The sequence below is a fragment of the Sminthopsis crassicaudata genome, chromosome X, assembly GCF_048593235.1.
Source record: "Sminthopsis crassicaudata isolate SCR6 chromosome X, ASM4859323v1, whole genome shotgun sequence".
Taxonomy (NCBI): Eukaryota; Metazoa; Chordata; class Mammalia; order Dasyuromorphia; family Dasyuridae; genus Sminthopsis; species Sminthopsis crassicaudata.
Genome location: NC_133623.1, coordinates 639,078 through 654,323, shown reverse-complemented (window position 1 = coordinate 654,323; position 15,246 = coordinate 639,078).

Sequence of the window (15,246 nt, the reverse complement as noted above, 5' to 3'; positions counted from 1 at the left end):
CCGAAAGGCTAAGGAACTTGGTATGCAGCCAAGAATAACTTACCCAGCAAGAATGAGCATCGTTTTCCAGGGAAGAAGATGGACATTTAACAAAATAAATGAATTCCATCTATTTTTGATATTTATGCCAGACAGGGCCCCAAGTCCCCAGAGTCCTTTGGACCCTTGGCTCAAGTTTCCCTTGGCATGGAGTTCTGGAGATGGCGTATCAGATGAAGAACAAAGAGGCCATTTTGGCTGGATTGCCAAATGAAGGGAAGGAGTGATAGCCAAGGAGAATGGAAAGGCAGGTTACAGAAAGTTGGGTCTTCAGACTGGCCTTAAATGAACTGCACAGTAGGTGCCTGCACCTAGTGGGTCCAGGTGGGATGAACAGGGAGGGACAGAAGATATGATTACTCATCAAGTTTTGACCAGGAATGGGATGGAAGAATTTGTAGAAATCTTGGAAATGACTAGGCAAGTATTCTCAACAGAGCTCAAGGTCATTCAAACCCTGAAGACTAAGCTTCACTAGGAGAGTACATTCTGGGCCTGAAGAGAGTTAGATCTGAACTAGACAGGGCCCATATCTTGATTTCACATGCCAGCAAGATTATACTTAATATTCTACAAGCTACAGGCTTCATCAATAGGTGAATTGAGAATTACCAGAAGAACAGGCTGGTTTTCAAAGAGGCAGAGGATCTAGAGACAAATTGCCAATATTTGCTGGATTATGGAGAAAACAGAGGGAATTCTGGAAAACTGGAAAAAAAACCAATTGTTTTAAGATTGGGAAAGTATATTGTCACTTTATTCATTTAACTTTTAAAACCAGAATTAAAGTTGTCAGGAGAAACAGTCTCATTTATGCAGATGAGACCGATTTGATGGCCGAAAGTGAAGAATTAATAAGCCTCTTGATGACGATGAAAGAAGAGATTTGTAAAGACTGGCTTGAAGTTTTACAGCAAAACCCAACCCCACACCCCCAAACCCCAAAGATCTTGAAAATTGATTGAAAATTGATTGCCATCACTTCCTGGCAAACAGAGGAAGAAGTGGAAAGAAGTGTTTGATTTTATATTCTTGGGTTTAAAAGCTCACTGCACTCAGAAGTTGCAGTCATGAAGTTAAGATGCTGCTCCTTGGGAGGAAAACTGACACATCTGTGCAGCAGACTAAAAAGCAGAGATGCCACTTAGCCGACAAAAGTCAACATGGTCAAAATGATGGTTTTCCCAGTAGCGATGTAGATCTGTGAGAGCTGGACTTTAAGGAAAGATGAGGGCCGCAGAGTCGGTGTTCTGAACGGTGGTGTTGGAGAAGACTTTTGAGAGTCCTTTGAGCAGCAAGGAGGTCAAATCAGTCAGTACTTAGAGAAATGAATTCAGGCTGGAAGGAATTCATTGAAGGTTAAATACTGAAGCTGAAGCTTTGGACACTGTGAGAGGTGATTCATTTTTGTTTTTTAAGTCTTTATTATTATTATTATTATTATTATAACTTTTTATCAACATTACATAAGCATGGGTAATTTTTTTACATTATCCCTTGCACTCACTTTTGTTCCGACTTTTCCCTTCCCTCTCTCCACCTTCTCCCCTAGATGGCAGGCAGTCTTATACATGTTAAATGTTATAGTATATCCTAGATACAATATATGTGTGCAGAACCGAACAGTTCTCTTGTTGCACAAGAAGAATTGGATTTAAAGGTAAAAATAATCTGGAAAGAAAAACAAAAGTGCAAACAGTTTATACTCATTTCCCAGTGTTCCTTCTCTGGGTGTACCTGATTCTGTCCATCATTGACCAATTGGAACTGAATTAGATCTTCTCTTTGTTGAAGATATCCACTTCCATCAGAACACATCCTCATACAGTATTGTTGTTGAAGGGCATAATGATCTCCTGGTCCTGCTCATTTCACTCAGCATCAGTTCATGTAAGTCTCTCCAAGCCTCTCTGTATTCCTCCTGCTGGTCATTTCTTACAGAACAATAATATTCCATCACATTCATATACCACAATTTGCCCAACCATTCTCCAATTGATGGACATCCATTCATTTTCCAGTTTCTAGCCACTGCAAAAAGAGCTGCCACAAACATTTTGGCACATACAGGTCCCTTTCCCTTCTTTAGTATTTCCTTGGGATATAAGCCCAGTAGTAACACTGCTGGGTCAAAGGGTATGCACAGTCTGATAACTTTTTCGGCATAATTCCAGATTGCTCTCCAGAATGGTTGGATTCTTTCACAGCTCCACCAACAATGTATCAGTGTCCCAGTTTTCCCACATCCCCTCCAACATTCATCATTATTTGTTCCTGTCATCTTAGCCAGTCTGACAGGTGTGTAGTGGTATCTCAGAGTTGTCTTAATTTGCATTTCTCTGATCAGTAGTGATTTGGAACACTCTTTCATATGAGTGGAAATAGTTTCAATTTCATCATCTGAGAATTGTTCATATCCTTTGACCATTTATCAATTGGATAATAGCTTGATTTCTTATAAATTAGAGTCAGTTCTCTATATATTTTGGAAATGAGGCCTCTATCAGAACCTTTAACTGTAAAAATGTTTTCCCAGTTTGTTGCTTCCCTTCTAATCTTGTTTGCATTTGTTTTGTTTATACAAAGGGTTTTTAATTTGATGTAATCAAAATCTTCTATTTTGTGATCAATAATGATCTCTAGTTCTCCTCTGGTCACAAATTCCTTCCTCCTCCACAAATCTGAGAGGTAAACTATCCTATGTTCCTCTAATCTATTTATGATCTCGTTCTTTATGCCTAAATCTTGGACCCATTTTGATTTTATCTTGGTATATGGTGCTAAGTGTGGATCCATGAGGTGATTCATTTTTAATTACCTTGATAGAATCACATCAAAGTTCTGTATATAAGATCCCAGAGCTGTGATCTGCAATTTCTAAGTTCATTTGCTTGATCATAAGAAGTTAATTACAGGCCCCCCACCCTTTTTTGTCCTTGTCATGGTGACCAAGCCCAGTGTGGCAGATATGACAACTACATGGAAAGTTGCCCCCCCCCAATATTTTTGTTCCTTTGGACCAATGGCTTGTCCAATAGGAGCAGGTGACCATCTTGTGATTGCTTAGGTGACTGACTGTGATAGTTTGCTCCATTTCTCGACCTAAGGAGAAGCTCATTCATCTTGTTTGGAGCTATTTTTTGCTTCACCCAATTTTTTTTTGTTTGTTTGTTTTGCTTTAAAATTTTTTTTTTAATTTTATAATTATAAATTTTTTTTGACAGTACATATGCATGAGTAATTTTTTAAAATAACATTATCCCTTGTATTCATTTTTCCAAATTACCCCCCCTCCCTCCACTCCCTCCCCTAGATGACAGGGAATCCCATACATTTTACATGTGTTACAGTATAACCTAGATATTATATATGTGGCTTCACCCAATTTGTGACCTTACCTATATATTATTTTGCTTATTTTAGCTTATATGTCACATGTCAATCAATGACATTATTCTATATTTGGTCTAACTATTCTGGAATGACTGGACATCTAACCTTATTAAAAAAAGGGCCCTGGAAGGAGGAAGCTCAGATGAAGAGGAAAATCTGAGGTCTACTTCATTAGAGAGGATCACAGACCTTTTAATAAAGGGCCATTGACCCAGAGCTCTGCCTCAGTGTCTCTTATCATAGATGGGTAATTTTAATCCCCACAATACTTTGGCCATATATTGAAAAGGTGGGACTCATTGGGAAAGACCTTGATGTTGGGAAAGAGTGAAGGCCAAAGGAGAAGGAGATGGCAGTGGTTGAGGTGGAGAGAGAGTGTCATGGAAGCAGCAAACATGAGCTCAGACAGACTTCAGGAGATAGCAACTGACGTGCCCAAAGGGCCTGGTGTGCTGTGATCTCTGACGGTCCATGGACATGACCGAGCAATAACAGCAGCGTTCCTCAATTGCTCAAAAGGTAGAAGCTTGGTCTCTAGGGAGGAGAAGAGGATTAGGGTCATAGCTGGGTCCAGTTCCTATGAAGCACGCTTCTGGTTCCAAATCCCAAACAAAAGCCACAGCATCCTGGCTTCTCAGGATTTTCACTCTGGGCTAGCTGGCTGGCTATAGCACTTCACCTGCAATCCTGCCTCCAAGGCTGCCATGATCACCCCAGGCACCTAAAACACAGGTCAAGGGATGCAGAATAGAAGCAAACAGCCCCGTGCCTATTTCCTGGGGATCCGTGTTTCTCCCGTCACTAGGTCGGTTCATGGCCTCTACTCTGGGCACAATAGCTAGGAGTGGCCAGAAGGCGCTCAGGGAAAAAGAAGATGGCAGAAAAAGAGAGGGAAACCATTTAGCCTTACCACTTATACACAGGCAGCTAATCAAAGGAGGCTACTCCTACCCATGCGGGGGGGGGGGGGGGGGGGGGGGGAGGGATGCATGGCCCACAGACACACTGCTGTCTTAGAGGTCTGACGCTCATGTCCAAGTGGAGCTGGAGAAGCAGGGACTTCTGGCCTCTAGAAGAGAGCTTGGGTTGAAGACCTTGATTTGGGGCATAGGTCACAAGTCCCAATGGAACCTCCCTTCTCACTGTGCCCTGTTGGAAGGCCAGTGCCAGAACACGAGGATGGGCACCATGAGAAGTATCTGTAGACACCTGCAATTCGATGCCTAATAAGGTCCTCAGTAAAGAATCCCTTTGATTAGAGTTTGTGCCCCCAGCCCTGGGCCTCCACGTGAGGCTGAAGAAAAACCTTCCTTGGACATATGACCTGGGTATGACCCCCTGAGCACATGGATAAGTTTTATTTTATCATCAAGGTCCTCCTTTGGTGTGTAGAAAATAATAGAGAATCACTAGAAAGTAGTTTGAGAGGGAGAGCATCACCTAGCAGTTGGAAGGCAAGTTTCAGATAAGTCTGTTCGGGTAGAAAATGAAAGAAGAAAGCATTTCTTTGAAGGGGAGGTGGGGTGAGAGGGCATTCAAGGTGTGGGGAACAGCCAAGGCAAAGACGTGGAGATGGGAGATGGAACAAAGAAAAGGTAAATCTGCCTGGACAGCAGAGGTCAAAGTTCAGGAGACTGGAGACATAGGTGGGGGCTAAGTTGTGAAGTCAGTCAACAAATAATTATTAAGCACTTACTATGAGCCTGACACTGTGCTAAGATCTAGGAGACACAGGAAAGCAAAAACCCAGCCCCTGCCCTTAAGGAACTCTTATTAGTTTCTTGTTATCTTTGTTCTTATTTATTCTCTTCCTCCCCCTCCCCCAGAAAAAGCAAGAAAAACAAAGGCCATTACAAACTGTAGGAGCCCAGCCAAACAAATGTCCAGATTGGCCGCGTGAGAGGGGGAGAGGCGAAGGAATGAGCAATTATTAAATTCCTACTTCTGAGGCATTGGTGAGCCGGAGAAGGAAATGGCAAAGCAGTCCAGTGACTTTGCCGAGAAAAACCCCAGTGGAGGCACAAAAAGTCAGGCGTGGCTGAAAACAACTGAACGCCGAAAGGGCCTACTATGTGCCAGGCACTGTGTTAAATTCTGTGCTTTATCCATGCGATCTCATTGTGAAACAACTATGTACAAAGAAGACAAGATGTGCAGAGCACTTGACAGCTAAGGCACCGAGGAGTCAAAGTGGCCATGTGCTCTTGAAGAAGACCAGATGTCATCTGAGGTTTAAAGGAGCCCAGGAAGTTTTGAACCTAGAGGTCCTAGGGAGCCACTAAGGTTGAGTGAGTAGGGGAGTACCATGAAGATTGCTTTTTCAGCTGGCTGGACCGTGTTGGGAGAAACGAGACAGGAAGAGCGCGGAGGAAGCTGTTCCAGTAATTCAGTGGACAGGTGAAGAGGGCCTGGGCGAGTGCAGAGAAGGGGTCAGACATGGGGGGGGGGCGTCCCCAAGGTAGAAAGGGCGAGAACTGGCCACTGATTGGCTCTGCGGAGTGAAAGAGGATGAAGAGTCCGGGATGATGTTGAGATTAGGAACCTGAGACACTGGAAGGATGACGCAGGGAATTAAGGATGAGGGGGAATGACCGTTAACTTCGTTTTCCGTATATTGAGTTGGAGATTACTCTGGAACTCGTAGTTGGAAATATTCGGTGACGTGGAGGCTGCTTATCTAGAACTGGGAGACTTCTGCGTGGAAGTGAGAGTTAAACCATCCGGGGATAAGGAGGTACCCCGAGAAGATGGGGGATATTCAGTCAGTGGGATGGAGAGAAATCTGGACCCCGAGGAAGGGCCAGCTGGTAGGAGGAGAACTAAAAGAGACTTAAGCATGTTTGTAGGCAGAAATAGAGAAATGACCATTTGGTGGGAAAAGATTGAAGATGAGAGAAGGAAAGGGAGAAGAGAGCGGAGAGAAGAGACGATTGAAACTGGAACCTAGAAAAGTCAGGAGAGAAGGAGATGAAGGGCACATGCGCACACAAGGTCCTTGTCACACAGTGAGGGGAGGGAGGAGACAGCAGGAGGTGATGTGGACTCATTCTGAGGTAAAGAAAAAGGGACAAGAGGGAGCTCCCCGTTAAGGGCCTCAATTTTTCTCAGGAAAATAGTCAAGATCCCTAGCTGACTTTTAAGAGCGAGGCTAGAGGAAGGAAGGGGAGGGGTGGAAGCGTTTCCCTGGAGAGGGAGATGGAGAATGAATTAGGGAGGATTAAGAGGACTGGAATTACCTTGCAATTAGTAATGGCCCCGGGCAGAAGACTCTCAGATTTTTCTCCAGTTTCACGCAGTATTTCCTGAGCTCAAGGCAAGAGGCCAATGGCTGGGGGACTCTTCCAAGCCTGAGGTTTTAGTGTAGAAGAGATTTGCCACCCGACAAGGATAAAAAGTAAATGACAAAGTCAGTCAAGTTGAAATGGTTAACTACACGGCTGAGCAAGAAGAGTGAGATCAGAAGCGGGTAATGAATGGCCTCCCAAGAACAGGGAGAGTGCGATGGGAGGGGATTAGGGTCCCTTTAGGAAAGGTCTTTCTTTCTTTCTTTCTTTCTTTCTTTCTTTCTTTCTTTCTTTCTTTCTTTCTTTCTTTCTTTCTTTCTTTCTTTCTTTCTTTCTTTCTTTCTTTCTTTCTTTCTTTCTTTCTTTTCTTCTTCTTTCTTTCTTTCTTTCTTTCTTTCTTTCTTTCTTTCTTTCTTTCTTTCTTTCTTTCTTTCTTTCTTTCTTTCTTTCTTTCTTTCTTTCTTTCTTTCTTTCTTTCTTTCTTTCTTTCTTTCTTTCTTTCTTTCTTCCTTCCTTCCTTCCTTCCTTCCTTCTTCCTTCCTTCTTTCTTTCTTTCTTTCTTTCTTTCTTTCTTTCTTTCTTTCTTTCTTTCTTTCTTTCTTTCTTTCTTCTTTCTTTCTTTCTTTCTTTCTTTCTTTCTTTTCTTTCTTTCTTTCTTTCTTTCTTTCTTTCTTTCTTTCTTTCTTTCTTTCTTTCTTTCTTTCTTCTTCCTTCCTTCCTTCCTTCCTTCCTTCCTTCCTTTTTCTTTTCTTTCTTTCTTTCTTTCTTTCTTTCTTTCTTTCTTTCTTTCTTTCTTTCTTTCTTTCTTTCTTTCTTTCTTTCTTTCTTTCTTTCTTTCTTTCTTTCTTTCTCTCTCTCTCTCTCTCTCTCTCTTTCTTTCTTTCTTTCTTTCTTTCTTTCTTTCTTTCTTTCGTTAATGAGGCAATTGGGGTTAAGTGACTTGCCCAGGGTCACACACCTAGAAGGTCATGATTTCTAACATTCCCTCCCTCTAGCTTTTTCCTAGTGTTCTGTGCAGCTTTTGCTGGGAAGGAGCACATCAGGGGAGTTTAGGAAGCTGAGGAATTGGGGAATCAGAGGTAAGGTTAGGGAGAGCGTCAGTGTGAATAGACTTGTATGAAGAAGAGGAATATGGCAGGCTCAGGGCTGAACTGGAGAAAGAAGGAGTCACAACCTATGGGCGAGTTACTACAATCCCTGGGATTTGGAATAGGTAGAAAACTGGGTATATTTCAGAGGAGGACGGAGGGAGGCTGGGCATGGCCGAGATGGGAAACAAAGGTCATCCTGACTCCCTTGGAAGACCAGAGAGTTCTCGCATCCTGACTCTGAAAGTACAGTAGGTGGTATTGTTCCAAGCTGTGCACCCCAGAAGCTGGAGAAAAAGGGACCCACTCACGCTGTGGGACCACGTGATCCGCTGTCATCGGAGGAAGAGTGGCACCTTGTGGTTCACTCGTTAGCTGCCACTGTGCTCTTGTGGGCCCCCCACTCACACCTGAACAAAAATGGCCCTCTACAACCTACCTGAAGAGTACTTCAGTCTCTGCTTTAGGGAAGCCCATTAACCCTCAAGGGCAGCCCATCCCATGCTGGGACAAGTTTGTGCTGACTTCCAAAGAGAGCAAAGAAAGGAGTCACATATGCAGAAATCGTCAGAGCAGCTCTTTTTGTGGCCCCAAAGAACCAGAAACCAGGGGATGCCCGTCCTTTGGGCAATGGATGGACAGACGGTGATGAGGGGAAGGCAGACAGCCCAAAGTTTGTACAAGGCGTTTTTCTCCAGAGGACGTAAGGTTTTGTTGGTCACTTACATACTGGGCTGTCTGCCTTCCTCTCATCAGATAGGGGTATAGGAATGTAACGGGATGTGGTACACGACTGTATTGGGCTAGGAAAAAAAGTGACAAAAGGGATCGTTTCAGGGGAACCTCAAGTGTGGCTGACTCCAAATTCAGCACTCTATCCACCTTGCTTCCTGATTGTTCAGAGGTGATAAGACTGAAGTGAGCAGAACCAGGAAAACAATCGATACAACCATAACAATATTCTAAAGACAAACAACTTTGAAAGATCTGAGAACTCAGATGAACGCACTGGCCAATCACAATTCCAAAGGATCCACAGCATCCCCATCTCCTAACAGGGACTTGAGGTGTAGAGTGAGACACCCATTTTTTGAGTATGGCCATTGGCTTTCCTTTATCAGTGCCTTCCTTCCTTCCTTCCTTCCTTCCTTCCTTCCTTCCTTCCTTCCTTCCTTCCTTCCTTCCTTCCTTCCTTCCTTCCTTCCTTCCTTCCTTCCTTCCTTCCTTCCTTCCTTCCTTCCTCCCTCCCTCCCTTCTTCCCTTCTTCCTTTCCTTCCTTCCTTTTTTTGCTTTTTTTGCTGAAGCAATTGGGGTTGTGACTTGCCCAGGGTCACACAGCCAGGAAGTGTTAAGTGTCTGAGGTCAAATTCGAACTTGGGTCCTCCTGACTTTCAGGGCTGGTGCTCTCTCCACTGCGCCACCTAGCTGCCTCCGCCTTTCATTTTCTATGCAACAATTAGAATTTGTCGATTTTGCTGAATTGAAGGAGATTTTTCTCAGTGATTTTTCTGGTTTTCTTGTTGGTTGCTTTCCAGAACAGACCCCTCTGAGCAGCATGCTAGCTTGCCAGCAGTGATTTTATTCCTGACGAAGAAAAGCAACCCATGGAATCAGGTATTTGAACACTTCATTGTCTATGTGCAAGGTACTGTACCAGAAATAGAAAGATTCTAAGTGTTTGCTCCCTAGTTCTGAGGTACTTACAATCTACTGGGAGGCAATAAGGAAACAGAGGGAGCAAGGGAAAGGGAGAAACCCAAAGTGAATTAGGAACATTTGAGAAGAAAATTAGAGAGAAGACTCCTACCTGAGGGGATCAGGGCAGAGGAAGCTACTAAGTCTGAAGGTGGAGACGAGAAAGGGGCACGTGGCACCCCAACCACTATGGCCATCACTGCCACCCACAGCTGCCATTTACCAAGCATTTTCTGGTTTACTGGCACTTAGAATTTCGGTTACTCTTCACAGCAAAACTATGATGGGATTTGCTGGTCCTAAATCCATGACTAGATCCTGTTACTTCTAATCTCTTAGCCCTTTCTTACCCCACTTTCTCTGCTCTGATTTGATTTGTCACTCTGCCCAATCTCAACCCCATAGTTAACTAATCCAGATTCACCCTTTCTCCTCAGATTAGTTGCTTCCTTGGCCTACTAGCCCTGTTCACCCGATGACAAATGCCAGCCCCGAACTGCTCCCTTGGTTTGCCATTTCAGCTCCTGCTCCCTCATCTGGTGCTGAAAACAGCTGGAGGGAGTCGTAGACCTTGTTGACTGGGGACATCTCAAATTTGTGATGTACAAATTCAACGAGGTCCTTAACTGAAGCAAAACAAACTTTTATTCCTCCCTAATTACTGGCTTCTCTCATTTCTCACAGGAACCATTCCAGGAGAGGAAGCCCTCCCTGCCTCCTTCTCACAGTTGAGGCCCTCACCTTTTACTTTACTAAGGAAAAGGAGGCTCCCTCTCCTCCCTTCCCTTCAAAACCCCTTTCCAAGTTTCTGGAAATGAGGTGCCCCTTTTCCAGGTGAAGACAACTCTGACAGGTGTCTCCTTGATCCCATCCCTCTTAATTGCTTTTGCTTGCTTTCTTTGGATTTCATGACTGCTTATATATGCACTCGAGGGCAAAGACTCACTGTGGACTCTCTCTGGATCCAGAGTGCCCAGCACACTCCCTGGCATATAGGAAACCGCTTCATGAATACTTCCTTGACTTGGCTCGTCTCTGCTGTCAAAAAGTATACTCCGCGAGGACAGGCAATGTTCGCTGCCTCTAGCACATTGCTTAATTCGTGTTTGTTGATCGAGTGATATTCTGTCCATTTTATAAATGAGTAAACTGGAGCCTAGAGAGGTCAAGTCCATGGTCACACAGGAAGTAGTCAAACTGACCTCTCTCAAAATCTAACCTTTTCCCTATGACCTACCACAAATACTCAGGTGGGAGAAGAGAGGATAGAACTGATAGCAGGGGCAGTCCCACAAGACCTGGATGGAGAAGGATGGAATAAAGTCATCTGTGCGGATGGACACTGGGCTTAGAATCAGGAAGACTCCTCTTCCTGGGTTCAAATGCTTCCTAGCTATATGATCCCGGGCAAGTCATTTCACCCTGTTTACCTCAGTTCCTCGTCTGTAGAATGAAATGGAGAAAGGAAGGGCCAGCCACTTCAGGATCTCTGCCAGAAAAGGCCCAAAACCTGAAACAACTGATGAAAGCCCTTTTTTCGACTGCAGAAAAATTGCCTTATGTTTGCTCTCCAAGGGTGTGTGACCTATCGTCTCACGTTACTTTTATGGCCACCCTCCCCACACCAGGAGTTCCTGCCTCTAAGCCCTGAAGACCAAAAGAGAATGCTTTCCTTGCTGTCCCCCTGACCCAGGGTGATCTGGAAGGTCCTCCTGGCCAGCTATGTCCCTCTGGCATGGGGAATTGCTTGTTGGTTGGCTTTATAAGGATGCCAGTTACCCTGGTCTGTCCCCCCTCTTTCCACAGCCGTAGCCCCGTGCACTGCAGCAGGTGCCAGCCTCAGCCAGCCTGGAGACTAGAAGCGAATGCAGGGCATTCAGCCGAAGGACAGCTCCTTTTCATCACGTGTGCAACTGAGGCCCTCTAGTGAGCAAAGCATGTACTTCAGGTCCTTGCTGTTTACTGCCAAAGCTAACCAGTACTTCTTTTGCTCTTTTCTGGTGAAGATAAGCAATCTACATTTTATGTATTTTATAAAGCATCTATTTTTACCCGTTGACTCTCTGCATGAAATTGCTACGATCAGTGTCTAGGCCATTTCTTCCACACGCATCTCATTTTTCACTTGTAAGAATTGATTTTAATAAGTGATGTTGCAGTGATTTAAATTTCAGGAAATCAAGTTTTCTTATTGCTATTGTTCTTCATGGAAACCAAAGGCCTAAGATTGTCCGGAGCCTCACCACCTAATGTGACCAAAATACTCCTATAGAGTCTCCTCTTTCATCTTGGAACTGGTAGGTAAAAAGGTCCTTCCAAAGCCCCCAGCCCAGGGACTGACAAGTTTGGTTTCTGACCCCATTAAACCAACCGGGTAAATACAGAGAAGTACGTTACCAGCAGACCAGCTATGGAGGATGAATTCTTTGGCTAGGGTGGTCCAGGTAACAAAGACAAACTGCCTTTGTCCTAGGTGGACCTGCAGGATGGAGCAGAGGGCCGGGAGAAGGAGCAGGGGCTGTTACCCAAATCTGGAAAATAGGCCTTGGCTGTTGGTACTCTGTCCAATGACAAATGAGTAGCTATGGCTCATGGATCCACGTGGAGTGCTATTTATGTTGACATTTTCCCTGAAAATGGTGCATGAGCTAAAGGCCTTTGCAGCGGAGTGGAAGGACGCTTCCTTTGCGGCCGAGTGGAAGGATGCCTCAATGATGCCTTCTGGAGAAGGTAGGAGTTAGTGGGTTCTAATCGATCAACCCGCATGTGCCTACACGCCAGGCAAAAATGAAACAGTAGCTGCCTCCGAGGAGAGTGTCTTATCTTCCAGAAGGCACATCTGCTACATGCGAGTGTGCGCAAAATAGGTTCCAAGGTTTTGGGGGGTGGGTAGTGCCGGTGTGGGGGGGAGGACCAGGAAAACCTTTGATGGGAGCAAGTTCTTGAGCTGAGGGTCAGGGCCATAAGGGGAGGCAATCTAGACATAGAGGTGCAAAGGCTTCTCTTCCAGAGGACATGGAACCTTAGATGGGAAGAAGGATAAGACATTTGGTTGGAAGGAAGCTGCGTGGAGGGGGGTTGTATTTATTTAGTCTGGAAAGAGGGGAGAGGAGGTGAGGTAGGAGGCTATTCCAATGTGTTCTCCAGGCCTGATCTTGAGGCCCTTGGCTCCCTCGGGTTCCTTTAGCATCTCTCTGGAGATGGCTCTTAGACCTCCACGGAGCCCCTGTCCCACATCACCAACTGCTTTGTTTAGTTTTGAATGTCAAACCACACTCGTGGCCGCGGATGGGCCTGAGTGCTCAGACGAGAAGCTGCTGCTTCCTCCGGGGAGGAATGGGTCGGGCCAGCGCTGGAAGTCCAGGGCTGAAGCCTGACATCTTTGAGGGAGGGAGGCTGACGGCATCGGAGAACACCACACTCCCAGGGCCCAGCCCTTTTAGGACAATTAAGTGCGGTTTCAAGTTGCTGCATCTGGTTCTGGGTCTCCTGGGCTAGAGCCCAAATGGATGATGTTTCAGGTAATATTTGACGGGCTTATTTCTTCCACCTTCCACCTTGTTCCTGTGGCTGGGGGCCCTCTGCCCTCAGAGCCGTGGGGAATTCGGGGCTATTTTTGTGGGTCCCCCCCCCCCGGACCTCTGAGGCTGGAATCCAAAGAAGCTGGAATCCCGAAGGTCCGGGGCCCACTCGCAGTGCTTCGTGTTAGATTCTACAAGCCTCCTTGGAGCTGCCCTAGGATCAGACGACTAAAAGACAAAGATCATTTTGGGGTGACTTTTCCATCCGAGTCATTTTCCTGCCTCTTCCCCCCACTCACCAGAGCTCTCCCTGGGACAAAGCAAATTGAATGGCAACTTTCGTGGCTCTCCCCCTTTAGTGGGGAGGCCAGCCACTCTCCTCAGAAGGATTGCAGAGCGTCCCCTGGGTTTCCGGCTGGCCCCCACGCCAGGATCCCCTCCCCCCAGCACCTCAGCTAATTCCCCTCCCAGGCCGCCAGCCCAGCTCGGCCCAGCCCAGCTCCGCCCAGAGCCTCCTCCCAGGCCTGCGCATTCGAATGCTTTAGGGGACGTCCGCCATTCTTTGGCCGCTGAGCACGCACCGCTAGGGGACCACAAAGTCTCCATCTTAGACCTGGCCCGGTGGAAAGAGGGGGAGGCGGCGGCGGGGGGGGGGAGGGGGGGGTGTTTGGACGCGGTCTCTCTATTTCGGAGCTGCTACCTGCGAGGGAGTGGGCCGAGAAGCACTGTGAACAGAGAGGGCATTTTGCAGCGCTCCAGCCCTCCCCCTCTCCCTCCCCCTCTTCCTCCCCCGGCATCGCAGACTAGAGCCACCACGTCCTTCAATAGAGGATGAGAGATAGCCATGGCAACCAGCGCTCGCCTTCCCCCAATCCCCGCTTGTGAGGATGGGGGAGGGGGGCGGAGAATTAGCCCGGATGCCGCAGTAGAACGTAGGCCACCGGGAGGGAGCGGCCTTCAGCTCCTCCCTTCTCTCTTCCTTTTTGTCGTCCCTGCCTAGGGATAGAAAATGGTGGCTGGAAGCCGAGGGGGAGGGGCGTCCTCGAAGAGGGAGCTTGGGCGGCGAATAACAGCCACAGGCCTCTGGCCTCCCCCTCCCCTTCTCGCCTGGGAACCGCTGACTGTTGAATGTGTAGAAAAGAGGGCGCTGGGAGGTTTTTTTTTTTTTTTTTTTTCCAGTACGAGGTTTTCAATCCCCTATCCCCTTCAGCACCTGAAGCTCCTTGGCTCGCTGACGGTGCACATGGAGGTCTGACTGAGCCCCCCAAAAAGGGCCCCGGGGACCGCCCCCTCCCTTTCCCCTCATGCCTGGGGATGGAACAAGTTAGAAAAGAAGGAAGGGGGAAGAGAAGGCCGGCAGAGGCACCCGGGCGGCCGGCACCTGGGAGGAGGAGCCTGGGGTGAGGGCAGAGCCGGGCGGCCTTCGGCTCTCGGGCCCCTCGGGCCTCCCCTTCCCCTGTGCTGCTGCAGACAGTGAGAGGAGGAGCCATCGGGGAACCAGGCATGGTGTGTGTGTGTGTGTGTGTGTGGGGGGGTGACTTGCTTTGTGCCAGGGACTGGCTGCGGGATGGGGGGGGGAAGAGAAGGACAGCGGCCACAGGGTGTCCCCCTCCCCCTCCCTCCTTCCCTCGCCTTGCTAATGGCAAAGCATAAAGAGCAGGCGCAGAAGGTGGAGGCGGGGGTGGCTGAGCTCGGAGGGTTCCGCGCCCTTCTCTTTCCCGGGGGCCGAAGTCTCCCGGCCGGTAAAGAAGGCTTACGGGGGCTCCATGTTTCCTACCAAAGAACAAAGATGGAACATGCTGGAAAAGGAGGAGGGGCGGGGAGGGCGGATTCCCCCCCCCACAGGAGGGGGTGCGCTCCCTCATCATTGGCCCAGCCGATGGCGCAGAGGGAGGAGTCTCCTCCTCCAGGCTCTTGGGGCTGCTTCCTCCCTCTTCCCACCCCTCCCCTCCTGGGAGCCCAATGGCGGAGCGTGGAACATGCTAGAAAAGGGGGAAGGGCTGGGGGAGAAGATGGGGGCCGAGGGCCCGGGGAGGAGGGGGCCGGTGCCGGCCGCGCTTTCCCCCTCTCTGCCGCCGATGGCGCTCGGTGGGGGGGAGTTGCCTGGCCCTCCACGCCCCCCCTGCCGCCCCTTCCCCTGTGCCGCTGCAGACCCCGGGACTGGGGATCCACGCGGGGACCCGGAGGCCGCTTTCTCTGTCAGGAGCTGGGCTTCCTCCCTTTGCC